At 38.3% G+C, this 14253-nt stretch overlaps 1 pseudogene; it reads right to left on the bottom strand.

The window, feature by feature from the left end:
• Positions 1-3092: 3092 nt before the first annotated feature.
• LOC102495138 (BTB/POZ domain-containing protein KCTD1 pseudogene) lies at positions 3093-3861 on the bottom strand (annotated as a pseudogene).
• Positions 3862-14253: the final 10392 nt, after the last annotated feature.

The following is a 14253-nucleotide window of genomic DNA, read 5'->3' as shown; positions in this document are numbered from 1 at the left end:
GAAGTGTCTATTCATTTCCTTTGCCTTGTTTTTTTTAAAATACAGCTATTGGTTTTGCTCTTGCTTTGTGGGGGTTTCTGAGATAGCTGAGATTTCACTCATCATATTGAAGGATTATAAATTTTTCCATTTATTTTTAACTTATTTAGAATGGCCTTAAATCATACTAATTTCATCACAACTCTATCAGATGGTGTGAAACAAATGCAATCTTAGCAGCAGTAAAAAATAGTGAGTACTGGCAAAACAAAACAAGCGCTTCCATTTCCTCACTTCCTCTTCTATATCCAGAGCAGATGCCATATTTAATCACGGCACTTGTAATGACTGTGGGTTTCAACTTGGCTGAACTGAAGGATGACTAAAGAGCTGATAAAGCATTGTTCCTGGGTGTGTCTGAGTGTCCAGATAAGATTGGCCTATGACTCAGTGAACTGAGAGAGGAAGACTTGCCTTCAATGTGCATGAGCACTAACAAATAGGCTGAAGGTACAAGAAGGACAAGTAGAAATGTGGGATTCTGTTTTTCTCTGTGCACTCCTTCCCTGCTCCACGGCTCAGTTCTTAGCTGGATTTTGTTTCTATACTTGTATATGCCTCCAATAAGACAGACTCCAATTTCTTTAAATTTTTAACTTTGACTTCACACCAGTGGCCTCCCAGGGTGACTGTGCCTTTGGCCCTGGACTGGGGGCTTCTGGGATTGAGTCTCCTGGCTATTTCTGCAGTGCACCGGTAGCCCTCCTGTGGGACTTCTTTACAATGTGGTAATTTCTGTAATAAATCCTCTCTTTTGACTACTTATCCTGTTGGTTATGGTTCTGGAGAACTCTGGTATAGTGCTTGACTTGATTAATTTGCAAATCTCCTGAATACTTAACAGTCTAGATCAGCACCATTCAATACTATATACCCTTGCCATATGTGAGCATTTAAATTTAAACATTTAACAGCTTTCGAAGTTTCATTGTCATTCTGCATATGTTTTGACACTTATATACACTCACAAAAAAATAAAAATAAAATCTCTATCACCAAAAGTTTCTGTGCCCACTTTTATTTCTCCTACTTACCCTTCCCTGCCCCACCCCTGGGATCCAGGTAACCACTGTTTTATATCACCATAGATTAGTTTATTTTAGAAAAAATTTATATACATATAACCAAGGAGTATGCCCTAGTTTTAGCATACTTATCTATGTAGAAAATTCCGAGAAAGGTTTTTAATTCTAACTTTCCAATCTGGATATATTTTAGATCTTTGTTGCCCTATTATACTGGCCAGGGCTAGAAATGCAATGTAAAATAAAAATTCAAGAGCAGGTATTTTTCCCTTTCCCTGGTCTTGGTGGGGAGGCATTTTGTTTTTTACTGTTAAGAATGATGTTAACTGGGGCTGGCAGGCGGCATGGTGGTTAAGGGCACTGGACTCCCAAGTGGCTGACAGTGGTTGGAGTCCTGGAGCTGGCAGCTTCCTTTCTCCCTTTCCCCCTCTCTCTCACTCTGTCCCTCTTTGGTCAAAATTGAAATAAATAAAGGTAAAACAATTTTTTTTTTAAAAGAAAGAATGATGCTAACTATAAGGTTTTTATAGGTGTTCTTTATTAGGTTAAAGAAAAGTCCTTCTTTATTTTGCAGAGCATTTAAATCAGAAATGGATTTTCAATCTCAACAAATACTTACCTGCATCTATTTGGTATAGTTTTCCTTATTTTTTATTTGTTTGCTAATATGGTAAGTTGCATTGATTCACTTTTGAAGATTAGACTTACATTCCTGTGATAAATCCCACTTGGTCATGAGGTATTTTTGACTTTATATATTGTTGTATTTAATCCACTAAATAATTTTTGAGACTATTTCCATCTGTGTTCATTGAAGGATAGAGGTTTATCATGGTTTTCTTGTAACGTTGGTCTGGTTTCAGTGTTAGGGTAATTCTGACCTCATAAAGTTAGTTGGAAGTTTTCTTTGAATTATTTTGTTCATTTTTTTTTTTTAGAGATTTTTGCTATAGGGCATGTGCACTCGCCAGACAGAGAGAGAGAGAGACAGAAAGCGAGAAATCACCCCCCAGCGGGGATGGTCATGCCGCAAAACCTTCTCCTCCATTCTCCTCTCGGGACCTTGGGCACGCATGCACATGCGCCCGGCATGAGTTTAAGCCGCCAGGTCCGGGACTTGAACTGCGGTCTACTACGTGGGAATCCAGTGACATAGCCATTACGCTAACTGCTGGTCCCTTTATTCATTTTTTGAACAGAGTTAATAATACATTATAAAATGTGAGAAATTATAGGAAAGCAGCAAATGCAAACTGGAGCAACTCTAACAAGTAATAATTCTGGCCTCTTTGCAAAACTGAGCAGTTTAAAAACAAAGTAAAATACATCTGTGAGGCGGACAAAAACATGTGACTTCTGTACAAACGACATTTAAAATCTCATGTCTAAGATCTTCCAAATGCAATGTGCTCATGAGAGTTCTTCAGAAGTCTTGCCTGGTCCCAGCCTAAGAGAGACATGAAACCTCCACATGAAAAAAGACTAGATTCAAGGTTCAAGGTATCTGGGTTTTTTTTTTTTTTTTTTTTTTTTCCGAAAACTACAGATAAAGTAAAAAGAAACAATGGATGACTGTTGGCAATGAAAGCTGTAAGGAGACTGTGTCGTCACCATTCATGGCTTTTATAGGTCGGAGTCATTGGGAGGCCCAGAACACTTCACGGCTATCACAGCACCAACTGGAGCTATTGTCTTCTTCTTCTTCTACATTTACTAACTTTTGACATACATATATATGACATACATGTATACATGACATATATGTATATACCTTTGTACATGTATATATACACTATGTATATAAATATGTGCATATATATGTGTATATATAATTTTACACCTTGAGGATATCACTATTCCATTTGTTCCCATATGAATACAGGTGTGATCTCTAGTGGATATAAATGTGTCTTTTATTTAATTTTAGATCCAGGACTTGGTTTGCTGTCCCAAATGCACATGGATATCCCTTGTTCGTTTGTGCTGTTTGTTGTGTATGTTTTCCTTTTTTCAGAAGAAGTATGTCTATTAGTCCAGAGGCTCTTGCTTGTTCGGGTGACAGAGGGCCCACGGGGTGTCCACCTCAGTGCCTGCTGGGGGACATATTCACCAAACTGGGATGAGCCCACCCCTCCCCCACAGGTGCTCACAATTTCAAAGCCTCTTTGCTGAAACCTCTGGAGGACCTGGACTGAGTTGAGGTGACAGTGACCATTTAGTGGAAACCTGATGAGTACGTAGAGTCCTGGTTCCAGCCTGCATTGATAGTTATGTTATCACATCACCGGTCTCTGAAAACACTTCTATCAAGGATTTGTCTCCACTGAGTGTGATTCTTTCTCCAGGGTCTAGGCCAGATGCACCACGAGCCACTCATAGGGCCTTGAAAAGTGACCAGTTCTTCTACCTTGCTTTCATCTTTCCATCTCCAACAACATGGGCTGCAGCTGGAAATATTTTGCCTCTTCCTGTAACAAAGTGTAGTTGTTGAAATCAGCAGAAATGAGGAGTTTTGATGCTTGAAGAAAATTCAAGGTATATCTGAACTACTGTCCAGCTCTGTCAGTGAAACAGTGCAGTTTGAGTCTGTCCAAAACAGTGGGCTCTGTACCATCAAAAATTCTTCCGTTTTTTTTGGTTCAGGGTATTCGGTGAGGGTAGCCGGGTTGCTGGTGCACATGCAGCCGCCTGCCATCCATGTGGATTTTGAACTGGATTTTGGGAGTTGTTCTGGAGTAGGAACGCCTTGGTTGTTCAGTGGAGATGCAGGGGATCTAGTGGTCAGAGGTCTTAACATGCTGGGCAGACGGTCCTCCCTCTGGTGGAGCGGTGCTCCGTGTGGTGGGAGAGAGGAAAGCGCTGGAAGATGCAAGGGCTGGGTGGTCCGACTTCTCTAGGTCAAGTTGCTGGAAGAGCAGTGTCCCTTACACCAGCCCCTCATTGCCTACCACATCCCCTCTAAGCCAGGGTTGGAACAAAGGTTGTGCCGGGAGAGCTGAGAGTGCTGCTGTGAGAAAACCGTATCCTTTTTCCTGTAATAATTTGTGTAAAACTGATTTTTTTCCTTTTAAATTTTTTTAAATGAGAGTTTTGCTATGGGGCACATATGCTCACCAGAGAGAAAGAAAGCGAGAAATTACCCCCCCCCCAACACACACACCCAGGGGGGGGATGACCATGCAGCAGTCCCTTCTCCATTCTCCTCTTAGGGCTCTGCATACACACACACACACACACACACACACACACACACACACACGGCCAGCATGAGTTTGAAACCACGGGGGACCTGAATCAAAGTGAGATTCCAGCGACAAAACACAATACTGGTATTTTTAAAAAGAATGCTCAATAGACCAGTTAAAATGATTAAAAGCATTTTTTTTTTTAACTTTTTTAACTTTCTGTAAGAATTGGAAAAATTCGTTTCAAGCTGGTTTTTTTTTTTTTTTCTTAAAGATATCTGATAGGCTAGTGAGCCCATGAACTTCTGACTTGAGTGGTTTTGTAGGAAGATTTTTAAATGTAATTTTAATTTTTTTCCCCCAGATATAGGGCTATTCTGATTTTCTGTTTCTTCTTGAGGGGGTTTGATAACTTTGATTTTTCAAGGAATTTATCCATCTTATGCTGTCAAGTTTAGCCTTGTAAAATTCTTTAAATTTATGTAATTAAAGTTAAATATTTACAAATTAAGTTTCTCAACCACACTGACGAATAATGACAAATTTTCAAGTACATACGGTAATTTTCTACTCTATTATATAGCACAATTATAGAACATTTTCATCACTGCAACAAAGTTCCGTTGGCAGCTCTGGACATGGCTGCTAACAGTTTAATAGAAGTTATAGTTATGAGAAAACTCACTCCTTTGTTTTTATTTTAATTTAAAAATAGACATAATTGCACATGGTGTGGTACAATGTGAATTTTTAGTACAAGAATATGTGTGATGATTAAGTCTAGTACAACCCCCATTAAAAACAGCACGGAAGTCTTCAAAAACTAAAAATGGAACTTCCATATGACACAGCAATCGCACCAGTAAGTATTAGGTTGTCGGGGAAGTCATGACGTACTTTTCTGTTTTTCTAAGCAAAAATGGGTCATGATTTTCCCGAAAACCCAATATATATCCAAAGGAAAGGAAATAAGTATGTTCTACAGAGATCTGCACGCCAGTTGTTTATTGTAGCACTATTCCTAATAGCCAAGATATAAAATCAACTTAAATACCCATCAACAAAAAAATTAGATAAAGAAAATATGGTATATATGTAAAATAAAATGCTAGTCAGCCATTGAAAACAATGTTGTTGATTCAGTCTCCAGACTAGGATTAAGTCAACCCTGAGTAAGAAGTGAGATTGTGGCAAAAGCCACTTCTGTCCTAAAAAGGTTTTTATTTTTAATTATGTTTTTAATCCGAATGATAGGTATTAGATCTGCATGTTCCTTTGCAGAGATTCAATTCCCTTTTAGTATAAGGTTTATTGACGAAGACAGTCTTTCCAGCATTCAAAAGTTCTGGAGGAAGATGGCCTTTCCTACTTGACTTGATAAAGCCTAGGGGAGAAAGTATATTAAAAACAATCCCCAACCATGAGACTTCTAATCCATATATTCTTGCCTTTGACAAGACTTCTGACTCAGAGTATTTTATATCTTTGTAAAGTCTTTTTCATAAATGTTTCTATTTGTCGAGAGATTGTTTGGCATGTATTTATGCTGAGTTATGGACATGCTCCAGTTTTCCTGAAACCTGCAAATCAGAATTTCCATGGTGAATCTATCACTTGTTATAAGGATTGATATTTCAGGGGTTAGGGAAACTCAGAGGGCTGCTCTGAGCAGAATTTTGTCTTTGTTTCATTGGCATTTCTAAACGATTTGTTTCAAGTGGCTTGCCCTGTTGATGAGTATGTGTTCTAATTATTCACACAGAAGCAGAGATAATCAATTACATTTAACATCTTGACCTAAAGAATAGGTACTTTTTTTCTTTTTCTTTCTTTTTTTTCCCAGGACTGGTCTTTCTGGAATGAGGGGGAAAAAAAAATCTGTGCAATTTAGAATAATTTAGCATTAATGAGGACCTTTCCTTTTTTTTTTTTTTTAACCTGAATGAGTAATCAGAGGCTCTTTTTCTATTGATTTAATTAATGATGCTTGATAACTTTTTTTAGCCATCTTATTTTCATACTCAAGAAATTTGTTCTTAACCACTAAATATTTATTTCACCCAATGTTGAGTAATTGAGAGCTTTGGAATGAAACATATCTGGGTTTGCATGTCCTTGGCTATGTTACTTAATGGATCTGACCCTCAATTTCTGAATTCTGAAACTGGTGATTAAACATACATCTCAAGGAAATAGTGTTAAAACATAGTAATTAAAATGTATTGGAGTCAAAGTTGTATCCATAATCTTAGTTCTTCTAATCTCTTAGCAACTTGATTTTGGTAGCATATAAATGTAAGTTTTTTATTTTTTTTTTTAGATTTGTAAATGTGGATTAAAAATAATAGCATTTGTAAAGTACTTAGCATAGTTCCTGAATAGAAGCTATTGACCCAATATTTATTTTCATTACTAGCATATTGCCAGGTAGATACCATTAGGTAACTGCTGCTTAACAAGTACCTGACAAGTTTCACTGGCCTTGTATTTTCCCAATCAAACCTATTACCTTTAACTCACTTTTTACTTTATTAAAATGCTAAGTAGATCCAGTTCTTCATACATTTCTTTTAAATTTTTATTCCCTTTCTGCAATCATTTTAAAATAATTATGGAAATATCCATAGATAGCATTTTCGAGGTATCTAAATTTGCAACTTTAGGCCTTTACATTTGAAAATTTTCAGCAATTTTTGTGTATATATGACTGTATGTTGCAGAAATTGTTTAACAAACATTGCCTGGGTAGCCAGCCACATACAGAGCACAGAAGAATGAAGGAGAAATACCATGAGAGATTCCTCGTAGAGTGTGATAACAGAAGTGTTGTGGTAAGGTGCAGTGCTCAAAACAAATGACCTAGTCAACGGTAACATTTAGGGGCTTAAAACTGCCCTTTCTATCATTAAATGCTACAGAGCACTGTAGGATTAAGGTATGAAGACAGAAGAAAAAGCATGAGCAGGTAGAGAGTGTAACAGAGTTTGGTGTGTGTGTGTGGGTGTGTGTGGTGTGGTGTGGTGTGTTTTTTTTATGTATTCCGTGAGTATAAGAGAGAGAGCACCAGGTTGCAATGTAACCCCATCCAGCTTTGGCTTGTGGGCATGTGCATGCCTGGCATACTCATGGAGGTCTCCAGATGTGAACCCAGAACCTTTCTGTGTGGGTAAACTTAGAGCGTCATGTTTTATTGCTACACCACTGTCTGATCCCCAAAATGGCAGTTTTAAGGAACTATTCCTGGGCAACAAACAAAGCAGTCAACGTTGAAAGAGTAGCATTCGGGACCAGCAGTTAGCATAATGGCTATGTCTCAGGACTCCCACGTAGTCGACCGTGGTTCGTGTCCCAGACCCGGTGGCTTAAACTCACGCCAGGCGCGTGTGCGTGCGTGCCCAAGAGGAGAATGGAGTAGAAAGGATTGTGACGTGGCCATTCCCCCTGGGGGGATGATTTCTTGCTTTCTGTCTCTGTCTGTCTGTCTGTCTGGCGAGCGCACGTTCCCTATAGCAAAAAAACAAAACAAAACAAAAAAACACCCCAAAAAACAAAAAAAAACTCTCCAAAAAAAGAAAAAAAATTATTCACACAGAAGCAGAGATAATCAATTACATTTAACATCTTGACCTAAAGAATAGGTACTTTTTTTCTTTTTCTTTCTTTTTTTTCCCAGGACTGGTCTTTCTGGAATGAGGGGGAAAAAAAAATCTGTGCAATTTAGAATAATTTAGAATTAATGAGGACCTTTCCTTTTTTTTTTTTTTTAACCTGAATGAGTAATCAGAGGCTCTTTTTCTATTGATTTAATTAATGATGCTTGATAACTTTTTTTAGCCATCTTATTTTCATACTCAAGAAATTTGTTCTTAACCACTAAATATTTATTTCACCCAATGTTGAGTAATTGAGAGCTTTGGAATGAAACATATCTGGGTTTGCATGTCCTTGGTTATGTTACTTAATGGATCTGACCCTCAATTTCTGAATTCTGAAACTGGTGATTAAACATACATCTCAAGGAAATAGTGTTAAAACATAGTAATTAAAATGTATTGGAGTCAAAGTTGTATCCATAATCTTAGTTCTTCTAATCTCTTAGCAACTTGATTTTGGTAGCATATAAATGTAAGTTTTTTATTTTTTTTTTTAGATTTGTAAATGTGGATTAAAAATAATAGCATTTGTAAAGTACTTAGCATAGTTCCTGAATAGAAGCTATTGACCCAATATTTATTTTCATTACTAGCATATTGCCAGGTAGATACCATTAGGTAACTGCTGCTTAACAAGTACCTGACAAGTTTCACTGGCCTTGTATTTTCCCAATCAAACCTATTACCTTTAACTCACTTTTTACTTTATTAAAATGCTAAGTAGATCCAGTTCTTCATACATTTCTTTTAAATTTTTATTCCCTTTCTGCAATCATTTTAAAATAATTATGGAAATATCCATAGATAGCATTTTCGAGGTATCTAAATTTGCAACTTTAGGCCTTTACATTTGAAAATTTTCAGCAATTTTTGTGTATATATGACTGTATGTTGCAGAAATTGTTTAACAAACATTGCCTGGGTAGCCAGCCACATACAGAGCACAGAAGAATGAAGGAGAAATACCATGAGAGATTCCTCGTAGAGTGTGATAACAGAAGTGTTGTGGTAAGGTGCAGTGCTCAAAACAAATGACCTAGTCAACGGTAACATTTAGGGGCTTAAAACTGCCCTTTCTATCATTAAATGCTACAGAGCACTGTAGGATTAAGGTATGAAGACAGAAGAAAAAGCATGAGCAGGTAGAGAGTGTAACAGAGTTTGGTGTGTGTGTGTGGGTGTGTGTGGTGTGGTGTGGTGTGTTTTTTTATGTATTCCGTGAGTATAAGAGAGAGAGCACCAGGTTGCAATGTAACCCCATCCAGCTTTGGCTTGTGGGCATGTGCATGCCTGGCATACTCATGGAGGTCTCCAGATGTGAACCCAGAACCTTTCTGTGTGGGTAAACTTAGAGCGTCATGTTTTATTGCTACACCACTGTCTGATCCCCAAAATGGCAGTTTTAAGGAACTATTCCTGGGCAACAAACAAAGCAGTCAACGTTGAAAGAGTAGCATTCGGGACCAGCAGTTAGCATAATGGCTATGTCTCAGGACTCCCACGTAGTCGACCGTGGTTCGTGTCCCAGACCCGGTGGCTTAAACTCACGCCAGGCGCGTGTGCGTGCGTGCCCAAGAGGAGAATGGAGTAGAAAGGATTGTGACGTGGCCATTCCCCCTGGGGGGATGATTTCTTGCTTTCTGTCTCTGTCTGTCTGTCTGTCTGGCGAGCGCACGTTCCCTATAGCAAAAAAACAAAACAAAACAAAAAAACACCCCAAAAAACAAAAAAAAACTCTCCAAAAAAAGAAAAAAAAAAGTAATATTCTCCAGAAAGATTTTTCACATGGTAATAGAAAACTTAACCACTTGTGTAGTCAAATACTGAGCATGCAGATGGAGTGTTCTTACAGCTGTACAAGAAGAAGGAATGGACAGAAGAGGTGGGAACCAGGCTTCATATCAGATGTAAGTACTTTAATTTCTCACACATGCCAGTCTCTTCCCTTAGTGGAAATTTATAGTCACAGCTATTCCATAAGTTTTAGACTTGAGTAGTTTTCCATAGTTACTGTACAATAATATGTATGTAATTGGTTTTACTTTGTTTGAATTTAAAAAAAAAAATTTTACTCATTTGTTGCATGAGCTGGAAAAGGAAACCAGTATCTCTGGCAGAGTTTCAGCAAACTGCGATTCTTCCCCGGTTGCTCAGCCAGCCAGGACTGTGGGTGTGTGCAGGTGTGCCTGGCATGCTCAGGTTGACCTGATCTGGGCCTTCCACTCAGTTCTGGTATTACACAGCATGCAGAACCACCTGCACCATGACAGCCTTTATTTTAAAATTTAAAAAGATTTTTTTTTTTCAAAGCAAGGTCTTATTATGTCTTAGTCCTTAGTCCTCTGGCCTCAGTTTCCCGAGTAGCCAGAGCCACAGGCATGCCACCGGGTCTGGCTCTCTTAAACAGTCTCACTACATTGCCAAGGCCAGACTCTAGCTCCTGAATTAGAGATTACAGATACATGTTGTACGCCAGCCTTTAGGTTGGACTGGGAATTGAACCCCAGTCTTCCAAGCGGTCTCAGTCTGTAGAATGCAACATCTTAGCAGTGCACACCACCATGGCTGGGCCGATTTACTTGTTTTCAATGAGTTATTTTAATAAAGTCATAAATGAAAGTCTTCCACATACTGTTATAGAGATATGTACCAGGACGATATTCTGGTGCTTACTTAATAAATATAACTTTAAATCGTCAACTTTATTAGAAATTAAAGAAATGCATTGTAAGATTAAACAATGTGCCCAGTTAATTTTATCAAACTTGCAAAACAACTTTTTAACAGATAACCCTCCTTGCAAGTCTTGGGGTGATGTCATGGTGCCTCTCATAAATTGCCATTGGAACAATATATTAGTAAAACACGTCTAGAACATCATCCAGTGATGTGTCTGTATGATCTAGAATGCCATCCAGTGACGTGTCTGTATGATCTAGAATGCCATCCAGTGACGTGTCTGTATGATCAACATGTACTTTTGAAGTAACAATTTCATTTACAGGACTCTAAACTGTGGAAGTAATCAGCAATGTGACAATGATTAATCTACAAAGAGTAACACATTATTTATAGGGTCAAAATCAAATGGCATAAATGGTCAACATTTGGAGACTGGTTAGGCAAAGTATACAGACAGTGTAATGTATAAACATTTAAAATCCTGTTTCTTTTTATCCTGTTTTTTTCTTTGTTTAGAGAAATTAGTAGAAAAATCCACAGTTCTATCCTAATTTTGCTATAGATGAATTTAATGTAAATAATGTACTACATATCTCATAAATACATAATGAGAGTAACTATTATATATAGAAAATTAGACTGCATAATATATATACACACACACATCCCATTTCATTTTCTTATTTATAATTAACATTAAATAATGGAAAAAATATACCAGTAGGCTGATAGTGGCTTTCTTAGGATTGAATTCATTACAGAAAACATTTGTTTCTTTAATTTTTGTGTTTTTTTTTTCAAGGAGAATGTGTTAATTTAAGTATATAGAAGAAAACATTTTTTAAAAAGAGAGCAGACCACAGTCCTGGTGGTTTAGGGAGCTGAATCCCTCATGGCCTACTACGGTTTCAATCCCAGCCCTGGTTGCTTGGAAAACATCCTAGATGTGTTTGTGTATGTTCCAAATCTTGATATAGAGAAGAAGTAGAGGTGAAGGGATTGTGCTGTGACCATGCTCCACTGGGCAGGGAGGTGGCTTTCTCCCTCTCTCTATCTCACTTCTTCTCACTGGCAAGGGCATGTGTATGCCCTCTGTCATTTAAAGAGATCAGGAGCCATTCCAGTGGCCTAAGCAGGCATGACAAATAGAATGATATTCTGAGAAGTATAGTATCTAAATTAATATTTTATATGCACCCAACTCCTGCTCACCTTTCTTTGAAGATACAGAAATTTAGTCTCTTCCTAGGAAGGGCTTTTTCTGATTTTCTATAATGTGAAAACAAAGAATTGAGATGAAACACCTAAGCCTGACAAGGCCTTGGAAATTTCCATTGATGTAACTCCCTGGTAATCCCTGAATAACTTCATAACCTTTGCTGCTCTTGTTCTGCTTTTGAGCCCAACGTGCCAGGTAGAAGGCCTGACATTTAAAAATTTTACCATTCTAGGTCACCATCTGGTCAAAATGGTGGTGTGGGATGGGGATTTCTGGTTTGAACAGTCATCCATTACTACACTAGATATAATGTAGTTGCTGTCCCGAATGACTTCCAAGCTGTGCTATTAAAGGCAAGGTATTTCTCTGCGATGTTTGTGGCCTTAGTACCACTGAAACAAGCGAATACCTTCTGTTACATTAGTGTTCTGTTTAAATAACAAATAACTGGTCCATGACCCTGCTTCTTCCTTTTACATGTGTCTGGCAAGCGGGGCTCGCATGCTGGTGAACATTCTTAGGCTCCTTCAAGCAGTCAGAATACCAGTTAATGCAAGATCTTCTTGACAGCCCATTTTAAAAAGATCTTTCTGAGTGCTTTGTAAAAGCAACGTTTATAATTTCTATCTCTAATACAGTCGTAAAAGTCTGGTGCCTCTTTTCAGAAGAGAGCTCCCCTATCAAAAGGGAAAATTGAAGTAAATTAAGTCGGGGAGCTTTCCTGAGCCATCAGGTAAGATGTTGTATACCATCATGACATTTTAACCCCCAGCTTGGTGCTGAAGCTCATCAATTGAGCTGATGAGCTGTGTCTGCATAAAGCTAAGGAGACAAAGCAAGTCGAACACCTTTCGTAAGCAGCTTGCCTTATCGGTCTATTTTCCCAAGCACCTAATCAAGGGTATTCATTTTCTGTGGTTGCAGTAAAAATGGAAATATCAACTGAGATCAGTTGGTTATTAAAATTTGCTTGCTGTTGAGCCGAGAACCTTACAGAAATATTAGGCTGCACCCATTCGTGCATTCATAAAAGCTTCATCCTTTACCAGTCTCCTTTATAATTGGGAGATTTTTTTTTTCAATTAAACACCAATAGGTTCTTTGTTCATGTGGTTGTAGAAAGAAGGATTAACCATAGTGGTTAAATGAAAAAAGATGATAAAGCATAAACTAATTGTTCTTCTAATTGCTGTGCTGTATTAATGATCAGCAACTTTCATTTCTAAACGCCCTTTCCCGTATTTCCCATGACTTTATTCTCACACTTAGATAATAAATTATTGGTCCTTAAAATAAGTCAGCTTTTGGGATGAATTGGTCCAATTCAAGATATTGATTAAGAATCTCAATCAAAGGTAGGTGTTGTCCCTCCTGATCACATCCCTAAAGTGAAGAGGAAAATTCCCTCCGGGATAGGGATGGAAGTATTATCACGTGTTGTTCTTTAATTTATGAAAGAGTGGGAAGGAATAGGAAGAGAAGATAAGGCAGTTTTAAATCATGTGCTACCTGCGTGTGAAACAAATGTGTTCTGATGAAATCCTTTCTTTAATGGGTTTGGATTTCTCTCTCATATTCTAGACTCATTTCCAGCTGCTACTTCAACACGCTCATTTGAATTTCTAACAGTCATCTTAAGTGGAAGAGGTCCAAAGCAGAACCATTTTTGCCCCTAAAATTTATTCTACTTAGTCTACTCCATATCACAAAATCATCCTCTCAGTGGTTGAGACTGAAATCTTTGGAGTCTTCAATTGCTCTCTTCATACATATGGTTTTTCAGGAAATCCCGTTAATACAACCTTTATTACGCGTGCAGAACTCTCCACTTTACCTGTCACTAGTGAATTCCTAGCCACCATCATCTCTCACCTAGATCGTTTCCTCCCATCTGTTTCTTTGCCTCTGCTCATGCCCCTATATTCATAATAAGCTGGTATGTGATCCTAGTTTAAAATGCTAGTTTCTAGGACCAGCAGTTGGTTTAACGGCTATGTCACTGGACTCCCATGTAGTTGACTGCAGTTTGAGTCCTGGACCTGGTGGCTTAAATTCACGCCGGGTACGTGTGCATGCGTGCCCAAGATACTGAGAGGAGAACAGAGAAGGGATTGTGGCATGGCCATCACCCCGGGGGGTGATTTCTTTCTGTTGAGTGCACGCACCCTATGGCAAAAACCTCACCAAAAAAAAAAAGTTTCCTGTTTTACTTTCATACCAAAGTCAAAGTTATTACAATGGCCTGTAAGGCCCGACATAGTCTGGTCTCCATTCTTTCTCCGGTTTCATCTGTGATTAGTCTTCCCTACCACATTAGCAGCAAACAACCACCGTGACCTGTCTGGTTCCTTAAACACACTAGGGAAATTGCTGTCCTTTGGATCTTTGTACTAGCTATTTGTTTCTAGCTGGAATGTTCCACCCTCCCCTCCATATTTTACTTCACTCTT

The sequence above is a fragment of the Tupaia chinensis genome, unplaced genomic scaffold, assembly GCF_000334495.1.
Source record: "Tupaia chinensis unplaced genomic scaffold, TupChi_1.0 Scaffold000196_1, whole genome shotgun sequence".
NCBI lineage: Eukaryota > Metazoa > Chordata > Mammalia > Scandentia > Tupaiidae > Tupaia > Tupaia belangeri.
Note: the sequence above shows the minus strand (reverse complement) of the source record. Positions and strands in the feature narration are given on the sequence as shown.